Here is a 9,957-nt window from a genome sequence, read left to right on the forward strand (position 1 = left end):
CCTCCCCCATGCGGTGTGCCGCCTGGAAGCGGCAGCTCGCGGGGCGGGGTCGGGGCTGAAAGCGGCTCCGCCCGAGAGAAGCCCGAGGCGGCTACGTGCAAGCGCGCATGCACAGTCAGCTCGCGGGGCGGGGTCGCGGCTGAAAGCGGCTCCGCCCGAGAGAAGCCCGAGGCGGCTACGTGCGAGCGCGCATGCGCAGTCAGCGCAGTGAGTGGGGGAGGGGTGGAAACCGGCGGAAGGGCTCCGCCGGGGGCCCGGCCATCTGTGCGGCCAGGCTAGGGGTTTCCCTCTTGGGCCGGGAGCTCGTACCCCGCCCCCAGCCCGCAGGCAATCCCGAGGGGCAGAAGCACGACTTGCTGGGCACCTCCTCGGGCGAAGCGGTCGCGGTGGCTGGGTTACGTGGGGCCCAGACGAGTCTCTGGTTCTGGGAGCGGCACCTCCCCCACGCGCCTCTCCTCTTGGGCCTTCACCCTCCCCCCCCCCCCCCCGCTCCGGCCCCAGGGGAGGGGAGGAGTGGGGGGCAGGGAGACGACCTCAGGGAGGAGCCAGACCAACTGAATGAAAGCTTTTCATGAACTCGTGTGCCTTTCCCAGGGAAACACCATTTCTGGAGTCTATGAACTAAAATAAAATCTTAAGCCGCCCCCCGCCCGCCACCGCCAGCTGACCCGTCCCGTGGTTGGCCCAGGGAACCCTAGAAAAACCCTTAAACCTGAGCTGCTGCCCCGCAAGGACAGGGGAAGTCAGACACTCCTCCCTGATGGAGTCAGATTTTATAACAATGAGATACTGAATGTCCGACGGGCCTAAGGCCAGGCAAGACAAAGCTTAACGCATATCTAGCAGGCCAACCGTTTACTGAACTACAGGGCACTTGAGTTTTGGGTAAACTGTCCAGTGGCTTGTCTGTGATTAGCAGACCTCCTTACCTTAACTGAAAACATGATGCAAAGCCTTTAGGCAGAGGTTCATTTATGTCATCAATTGCAAATCAAAGAATCTTTAAACCCAGCTGTAAACCTGTAAACACCGCACCCTCCCTCCCCCGCCCCCCCCAACTGCCAGATGTCCTGCCTTTTCAGCCCAGACCAATGTACCCCTTCCATGTTTTGATTTGTGATTTTACATGTAATTCCTGTCTCCCTAAAATGTATGAAGCCAAACTGTAACCCACCCCACCACAATGGGTCCGCTTGCTCAAGGCTTCTTGGGCGTAGCTCTCTGGGCCATGATCACGGCCGTTGGGCTCAGAATAAAACTCTTTAAATTATTTTGCAGTGATTTGGGGTTCTTTTCCATGGACGAGTCAATCGTGTTCACATTATTTTAGCCTTGGGAGCTTTTTCTTTTCTATTATGTCTGATCCTGATCGCTAGCCAGGTATTCATTCATATTTTTGGTTGGTGGTGGTGCTCAAGCTCGTCTTTGTACATCCCAAATTGGCGTAAGCCACCGTGAATATGTTTTACACCTTCCAAGAGCTAGCGCTTATTGCCGTATCATAACCAGGGCTCGCAGCAATTTTTCTTTTTTTTTTTTTTAAAGCTGCTTCCACTTTCCACCTAGGTATACATACGAGTATACCCTTTAAATGAATGCTTGCATCGAGGAACCAGGAAGTGGTTTTTGTTGTTGTTGCTGTTGTTGTTTTCCCCCAGTCATTTATCTGCTCCTCAACCCTCATTATTTATCACACACACACACACACACACACACACACACCCCATCTCTGTAGAAAAGCTCACGGAGATTGTTCATCCACCGCGTGCTTTCTGTTGACAGTATCTGAGACGATAAGGAGCACCATGCATTCTGTTCTAAGAGAAAAATTGCATATATCAGTATGATTATATTTTACTTCTTGTGTGAATTTAGTGGATCTCATAAAAGCTGATCTTGGTTTTCACAGCAGAGAAAAGTGGGCTTCTGTTTTGGTTTTGTTTTTGTTTTTCTGGAGGGGTGGTGTCTTCACATAAGTGATCATCTTTACAAGTATGCTATATCCGAGAAATTTCAGAAAGCTGCAAAGAGTGACTTGTTGACAATGCTTGCATTGAATGATGTATCTGAATCTGTGAATCGAAGGGGTCAGCATCTGACCAGAAAGCACTGTTAGAGGAAGAGGGGTTTCGGGTCTTTTCCTAAATTGTATCTGCCTAAGGCGGAAAATATTTCTGTTTCCCTATGACATGGTATTTTCCTCACAAGCAGTGTTAATGGCTCCATATGTCTCTAGACTGGCTGCAGAGCAGAGACTCCATGGTCTCCACTACTTGACTCTGTCTGTCCAAGAATGGCCTCCACAGCTCTCCTCTGTGAGATATCCACTCTCAGAGGTGGCACGGTATGGTGGGTAGGGGGATATGCTGGATTTTGAAAACTCAGAGTTTGAACCCCAGTGCTTTATTTCTTAGCAACATGAACTTTGTCAGATCACATCACCCTGCTGAAGCCCAGTCACCTAAAGGGTAGAAAATGCAATGGATAGATTGACGCTTCTCTTCTCTTCTCCTCTCTTCTTTCTCTCTTTCTTTCTTTCCTTGTGTCTTCCTGTCTCTCTCTCTCTCTCTCTCTCTCTCTCTCTCTTTCTTTTTGTCTCTTTCTTTTTTTTCTTTTGACGGGCCCTCACTCTGTTTCCCAGACTAAAGTGCAGTAGCATCATCATAGATCACTGCAACTTCAAACTCCTGGCCTCAAGCGATCCTTTCCCCCTAGGCTTCCCAAAGTGCTAGGATGCAGTTTTATTTTTATCTGTGACACCATGGGAGGAAATATCTTTTAGGGTCATAGGGTCAGAAATTTAGATCTCTTCTTTGAACTCATGGTAGCGGCTAACTGGGATTTTCAGTGTGTAAACGTAAGCCACTTGTAATTTCACCAGTACTCCCGTTACTTGTCATCTATTCAGGAGGTGAACTCTTCTTCCCCTACCATCTACTGTTCAAACGCGTTGGCCACAAGGATAATTTGAATATCAGATTCAGAGCACAAATAATTAAGGTCCTGTAGCGTTAATAAGTAAAAGGGGCCACACACAAACCTGTGGAAGTCTGTGTCCCTTCCAGTTTTTTATTTTGTTTGTTTGTTTGTTTGTTTTTGGGTTCCCCCCCCCCCCCGAGACTGAGTCTCACTCTGTTGCCCGGGCTAGAGTGAGTGCCGTGGCGTCAGCCTAGCTCACAGCAACCTCAAACTCCTGGGCTCAGTCGATCCTCCTGCCTCAGGCTCCCCAGGAGCTGGGACCACAGGCATGTGCCACCATGCCCGGCTAATTTTTTTCTATATATTTTTAGTTGTCTGGACAATTTCTTTCTATATTTTTAGTAGAGACGGGGGCGGGGGGTCTCACTCTCGCTCGGGCTGGTCTCGAACTCCTGACTTTGAGCGATCCTCCCGCCTCGGCCTCCCAGAGTGCTAAGTTTACAGGCCTGAGCCAACGCGTCCGGCCTGTGTCCATTCTTTAATGTTGTGTGTTGCTCAGTTATGAAAAGGCAAGGGAACATAAAATCCGAGTTTTAGGGATGACTTATAGGCTCAGTATTCTTTTTTTTTTTTTTTTTTTTTTTGCCTCCTCTAAGCCTATGTGAATATCAAGGAGGGTAAAAAATTCAGTGTTCTCAGTTCAGTGCCCAACCAACCTCTGTTTCCAGAGTAAAAATTGAGCATCCTATTACACCTTTATTTCCCTTTGGTATGCTAAGGCCCAACTCGGCAGAGAGGTCACTGTTTATTCTCTTGGCTAAGATCACATGTGCCATAGTCTGTCTGCTTTGTCTCCTTTAGGGGTAATCATCCAATCTTACCCGGGCCCCTCACATCCTCGTGACAATAGGCCTCCTTGGTTTACTGAAATAGAAAAGACCGGCTCATCAGCAATGTTTGATCGGTTGCTTCAGAAACAAATGTTGTTCTGCTTTCTTTACTATGTTTGTTTTTTTTTTTTTTTTTTTTTCCTTCTTTCTTCCGTCAGACCCAATCCGATATAGGTGGGAGAGAAGGTAACCGGAGCCTCTTGAAAAACCGAAGTGAACCAAAGCGAGCTCACAGATTCAGATAGAAATCAGGAGGAAGAAAAATTGAGAGATAACATGGATTTTCTGTCTAGCGGGTGTTCTCACACTTCAATTTTACCAGAAGCGTTAGGTAGGATGACGATGACGATAATTGTGACAAACACTATTCTCATTGGACAGATAAGGAGGCAGGCTCAGAGTGACGAGTAACCTGGGCCTAAATAGATCGCTAAGAAGCATCATAGTGTGTTCCTTGGTTACGCTGTTTTGTGAAGCTCAAAAAGTTTGGGGTGCGCGTGCGTCCATGTGCGTACGCAATCATAGGTGTTCTAGTAAAACGGATATGAGGTAGGATTTCCCATACCTTCAATGATTTCATGTCCTGCAGGAACATAATGTTCCGGGATCAGGTTTTTATTCTGCCTTCTGTGCCACATGCTCAACATGCCTGTGACTTTACAGCCGAGACTTGCTCAGGGGGAGCCCATTCTCATCTTCTGGGAGGTTCTGCTAATCTTTAAAAGACAAGGACATAGGAAGATGATCCTATAACAACGACTGTGACCACGATTAAAGGCTTACTGTTTACCACGCGTGCTTCTGCGGGCTTTGCCTGCATTTGCTTTTTCACTCTGCCCAATATCCCTGTGGGGTAGGCACCATGATTTCTGCATTTGCAGATGAAGAGGCTGAGGCTCAAGAGGATTTATGACTCGCCAAGTTACCAAACACGGAGTGTCGTCCAGGTAGCCAGTCCAGGCCCCCCGGCTCTGCAGCCACTCTGCAATGCTGATTCTGAGCCTGACCGTTTCATCACTGGTGGCTCCCTGAGAACCTTGACTCGGCCCCCTTCCTCAGTTCACTTGGGAAACATATTCATGTGTGTGTATTTCTCTCCTTCCCTCTCCCACCCCCCCTCTCTGTTTTAGTTTTTATTATTTTGAAAAGTGCATAGAACGATAAAAACTTTAAAAGTAGGAAAAAGCTTACGGAACACATAAGGACACAGAGAAAGAAAATATCTGTGTACAACAGTGCAACGCATTTGTGTTTTAAGTCGTGGTGTTGCCAAAGAGTCCAAAAGTTTAAAAGAAAGAAAAACAAACAAACAAACAAACAAACAAACAGACAGACAAAAAAAAAAAACCAAACCACCATGGAAAAGTTTATGAAGTGAAAACACTTACAGTAAGCTAAGGTTAATGTATTATTGAAGAAAGAAATTTCTAAAGGTAAATGTCGTGCGGCCTAAGTGTCCAGGGTTTATGAAAACCTACAGTAAGTAATGTCCTAGGCCTTCACATTCACTCACCACTCACCGCCAACTCACAGACTCACCCAGAGCAACCTCCCGCCCGCCCTGCAAGCTCCATTCACCGTAAGTGCCCTGGCCTGGGTGTCCCACTGCACAGAAACCTATTAGACTGCATTTCTTCCCATTACTATCAGTAGTTGTACATTTCTTAGGACTGTAGGCCTACGATACACCTCCAGGCATAGTTAGGGGTTGGGAAGAGGAGGGAAGAGGCCATTCTTCATTTATTAATTGGGTAGCATGGGGACAGGGGAGGCAGTTTCCTCCTTCTCCTCCTCGGCCCCCTTCTCTCTTGTTTCGCTTCTCCCTCTCTTGTTTTTCTTTATTCCTCTCCCAGTTCCCCCTTCCATCGTCTCGATGGATTTGGATGAGACGTAGACATTTTCTACGTCAGGCCTTAATCATACCGAGGGAGCAGGAGAAAAGTAAGCCGCCTACCATGACACAATGGAATGGAAGTTTGTCAGCCATTGACTGCTGTGGCATTCCGACATTTAGTGTCTTCAGGACATTCTATATTTCTGCTATCCCACTAGAATATATCGCCTCGATCACTACTGTGTGGCCACATCCCAGCTGTTTCGTGAGCCACCCTCAATGTTCGTGACAATGTAGTGTGGGGACTCCCTCCGTCTGGTGCCTTAAACTCGCACATTTGGGGTTTTGTATCAGGATAGCAAAGCGATCGCCTTTAAATAACCTGGCTGGCCATGGTGGCTCATGCCCGTGATCCCCGCAACTTGGGAGGCAGAGACGGGAGCGTGACTTGAGCCCAGCAGCTGGAGACCAGCCTGGGTAACACGATGAGACCTCATCTCTACCAACAAAAAAAAAAAAAAAAAAAAAAAGAAAAAAGAAAAATTATGGCGGGTGTGGCAGCATTTGCCTATAGTCCCAGCTACTCAGAAGGCTGAGGCAGAGAGGATCACTTAAGCCCTGGATTTGGAGCTTGCTGTGAGCTACAATCAGGCCAAGGCGGCCTGGGAGAGGACAGAGTGAAAGAAATCCTGTCTCAAAAAAAAAAAAAAAAAAAAAAAAAAAGAAAGAAAGAAAAGAAAAGAAAAGAAAGAAAACAAGACCGATAACACAACACAACTTAGAAGACTTGGTGTTACCGAAAGCTCGGCCACCTGCCCACGAGGCCGAATAACGAGGACAAGCTGTTTGAGGAGGAAGGAAAGAGAGAGTCTATTTTGCCGGTAAAGGAGAAAATAGGGTAGACCTTCCCATCTCAAGCCTCCGAATTTCCCCGAACACAGGGCTAGGCAGAAATACAGAGCTTTTAATGAGGGGGGGAGGGGTTCTCAGCTTTAGCGATGATTGTGGTTAATTATTTCAATCGTCCAGGCTCTGCCAAAAACAAAGCCTGTGAACTCTGCCGGCCGCCCACCTGGGGGGGGGCGGGGCAGGGGACCACTTGGGAGTTTTAAGAAAAGATTTAACCTGCCTTGGGGACATAGGCCAGACTACAAGCTCCCAAAAGTGGTGGTGGTGGTGGTGGTGGTGGTGATGGGGAGCGTAAAACGACAGAACGTCTTTCTGTCCTTTATTGGTTTCTCCTTTTTCCCCCCTAGGTGCCAAAAGACCTGAGACTGATGCCGAAAAGAAATAGGTACAGGCGCCCACGTGCACACACAAAGATATACGATCGAATACATCGTGTTGACAGTGGGGGAAACTGGAAGATGATGGGGAAGTATCACGAGCAACTTTGTATTTCTTCCAGGACAGGAAAATGGACACGAAGAGAAAAATTCATCGTTCTCGGCGTAGGATAAAAAGCCACATCTTGTTATATAATATAATTCATTCTGTGATTTAAGTTTTTATACGACATGATATTCGATAAGCCTAAAAAACAAGATAAAAGAGAAACAAACAAAAGGGAAAAAATAAAAATAAAAAAGACGACGGGCAGAGGCCTACGGTCCCGGGAGGAGGCAGAGAGCGGGAGGAGGGGCGCCTCCCGCAGACAACAGGGCGGGTGGGCGGAGACCCGCTAGAGGCTAGGGCTGCCCCGGGCGGGCCCAGAGCTGCGGGCCCGGGAAGAAGAGGGTGGGACCGTCCGGACCGTGCTCTCCTCCCCGCCCTCCACACCTCCCGGGAGTCAGCTCTTAAACTCCCAACGTCACCTGACTTTCCAGATCCCGAGGTCTGATCAAAGTGGCCGCAAGGTGACACCCAGCAACCGCTGCCGGTGTCATCCTGAAAAGAACGGACCCTATGACTGACGGGGGTGGGGCGGGGTGGGGGTGGGGCGCACAGTGGGTGGCCCGGCCAGCTCCCCTTCCGCCTCGGAGCGGATCGGATCATCTGGAACTTTATCCAGAGAGGAGAGAGTGCCCCTGGGTGTGTGCTAGAAGCCGGAGGGTTGGGGCAGGGACCTACCCAAGAGAGAAGTAGAGTACAGGGAGTTTCAGAGTTGACCCACTCACGATCTCGCCCTGGTCAATACAAGAGTGGCAATATCTGTCACCGTGGAATGAACACTTGGTACCGAAGACCTTTGTCTATGCTGGCCCCCCTATGCCTAGGGGGGGCATGTGGCCAGAATCTGACATCCTAAACGTCTTCGTAGAAAGAATTTGGGGGCGGGGGTGGGGGAGAGAGACAGAAATAGAAAAGAAAGGGGGAAAGAAATGGCTGCCACAAAACTATCAGAACAGATAAGCGACCGATAGGGCCTATCTGGTTAAGTTCTTTCCCTACCCAGAGAACGGTGGACACAGAGAGTCAGGGATAGAATTTCACGCTCGGCACTGTCTCTCGTGGCAGCGGGAAGGTGGAGGGTGGCTGAGGGTTCTATGCTCCTTTATCACACACCGTCAGGTAGGTCAGGTAAAATTGAGGACAGATTTCCAGTGTTTCGAGAAAGGAAGAGCACTCGTGCAGGCCATCTATCTGTACGTGGGAGAGTGTCCCCGAAAAGTGGCTTTCAGTGCCGGGATGTGCCTAGGCCAAGAAGGTTACACGATCCTGAGTGAGAATGGTCCGTCCCATAGAGTCAGTCGGTAGGAGGCCACCGGTCGAGACGGAACTGCCCCCCCTCCCACCCGCCCCCGCCCCACAGAGCAGACAGACTCAGAATGGAGTCACTCGGTGCCAGTGCCCTGCCCGGGTGCCCCATCATTCAACCGAACTGGGAAACAGGTGGGCTTTCCGACCCTCGGGAGGGAGCTTCACGGCGGGCGGACAGATCAGAAGGGGCCCGGCTCCCTTGAGCGGGCAGGCTGGGGACGGTCGGTGGGGTCTCTTGACAGGAGGCACCACGGAACCCTTGAGGCAATGTCGGGGGGCACCTATGTTGCGGTCCAAAGCTAGCGTCTGAGAAGTCGTCCCGAAAGCATGATGGCGTCAACAAGTCCCCTCCGTTCAAGAAACGAGATTCATTTCTAGAGGAGGGCCACCCACGCGGGAGAACCGTAGGCTTCCTGTGGACATTCTCTTCAAAAGGCAATTCACTCAGCGGAGTGAAAATCGGAAAAATCGCTGTCCTCTGACGCAGCTGCAGAGAAAAGATGGCACCAAAATCAATGAAACACACACATACACACACAAACACACCTCCTCCCATCTGAACGAGCACTCCGGACGGTCACATAGGGAGAGCGACGGGCTCTCTTCCCACCCTGTGGTTCTCTACCTTTCGTTGCGGTTTTTTCCCTCAGTGGATAGAGGAGGAGACACAGGGGGCTCAGCCGGCATGCGAGTGGGTTTATCATCCTCTGTGAGTATCAACACGCGACACCACCTAAGTGAAGGAACACACCGGTGTTTCATGTCATGTGGCTCAATGCCTGGCAGATACGAGCCTTTGCAGGCCTCCTCGTGATCGACAGGACGTCGCCTTGGACACGGACACATCTTGTCCCTCCCTCCCGAGGCGATAGGCGGTTCCGTACCTCCTCGGGGCCAGGGCACAGTCTGCCTAGGCACCTACAACACGTGTGGCAACAGCCTCGATGGCTCTGCCATGAGAACGAACTCCCGTGGCACGGGGGTGGGGCGAGGGGGGGGGGGTCGGGTGCTGAAGAATTCAGCTGAGTGAAGGAATGCCACGGGATTCAGAGTGCCATCGGTGGGCTGAGAGGCGAGCAGGGCGGGCTTTGAAAGGGTAACATTCTCCCTGCCTTCCGTCTGTCTGTGAATACAGAACGTACACGCCAGGCGGGGTGGCTCACGCCTGTAATCCTAGCACTCTGGGAGGTAGAGGCGGGTGGATCGCTCAAGGTCGGGAGTTCGAGACCAGCCTGAGCAAGAGCGAGACCCCCATCTCTACTAAAAATAGAAAGAAACTATATATCTAAAAATATATACAGAAACAGTATCTAAAAATATATACAGAAAAATATTAGCCGGGCACGGTGGCGCATGCCTGTAGTCCCAGGTACTCGGGAGGCTGGGGCAGTAGGATCGCTTGAGCCCAGGAGTTTGAGGTTGCTGTGAGCTAGGCTGACGCCACGGCACTCTAGTCTGGGCAACAGAGTGAGACTCTGTTTAAAAAAAAAAAAAAAAAAAATATATATATATATATATATATATATATACACACACACACACACACACACACACGTATATCCAATTAGCTGGGCATGCTGGCACATGCCTGTAATCCCAGCTACTCGGGAGGCT

This window comes from Eulemur rufifrons, unplaced genomic scaffold (assembly GCF_041146395.1).
Source record: "Eulemur rufifrons isolate Redbay unplaced genomic scaffold, OSU_ERuf_1 scaffold_602, whole genome shotgun sequence".
In the NCBI taxonomy this organism is placed as follows: domain Eukaryota; kingdom Metazoa; phylum Chordata; class Mammalia; order Primates; family Lemuridae; genus Eulemur; species Eulemur rufifrons.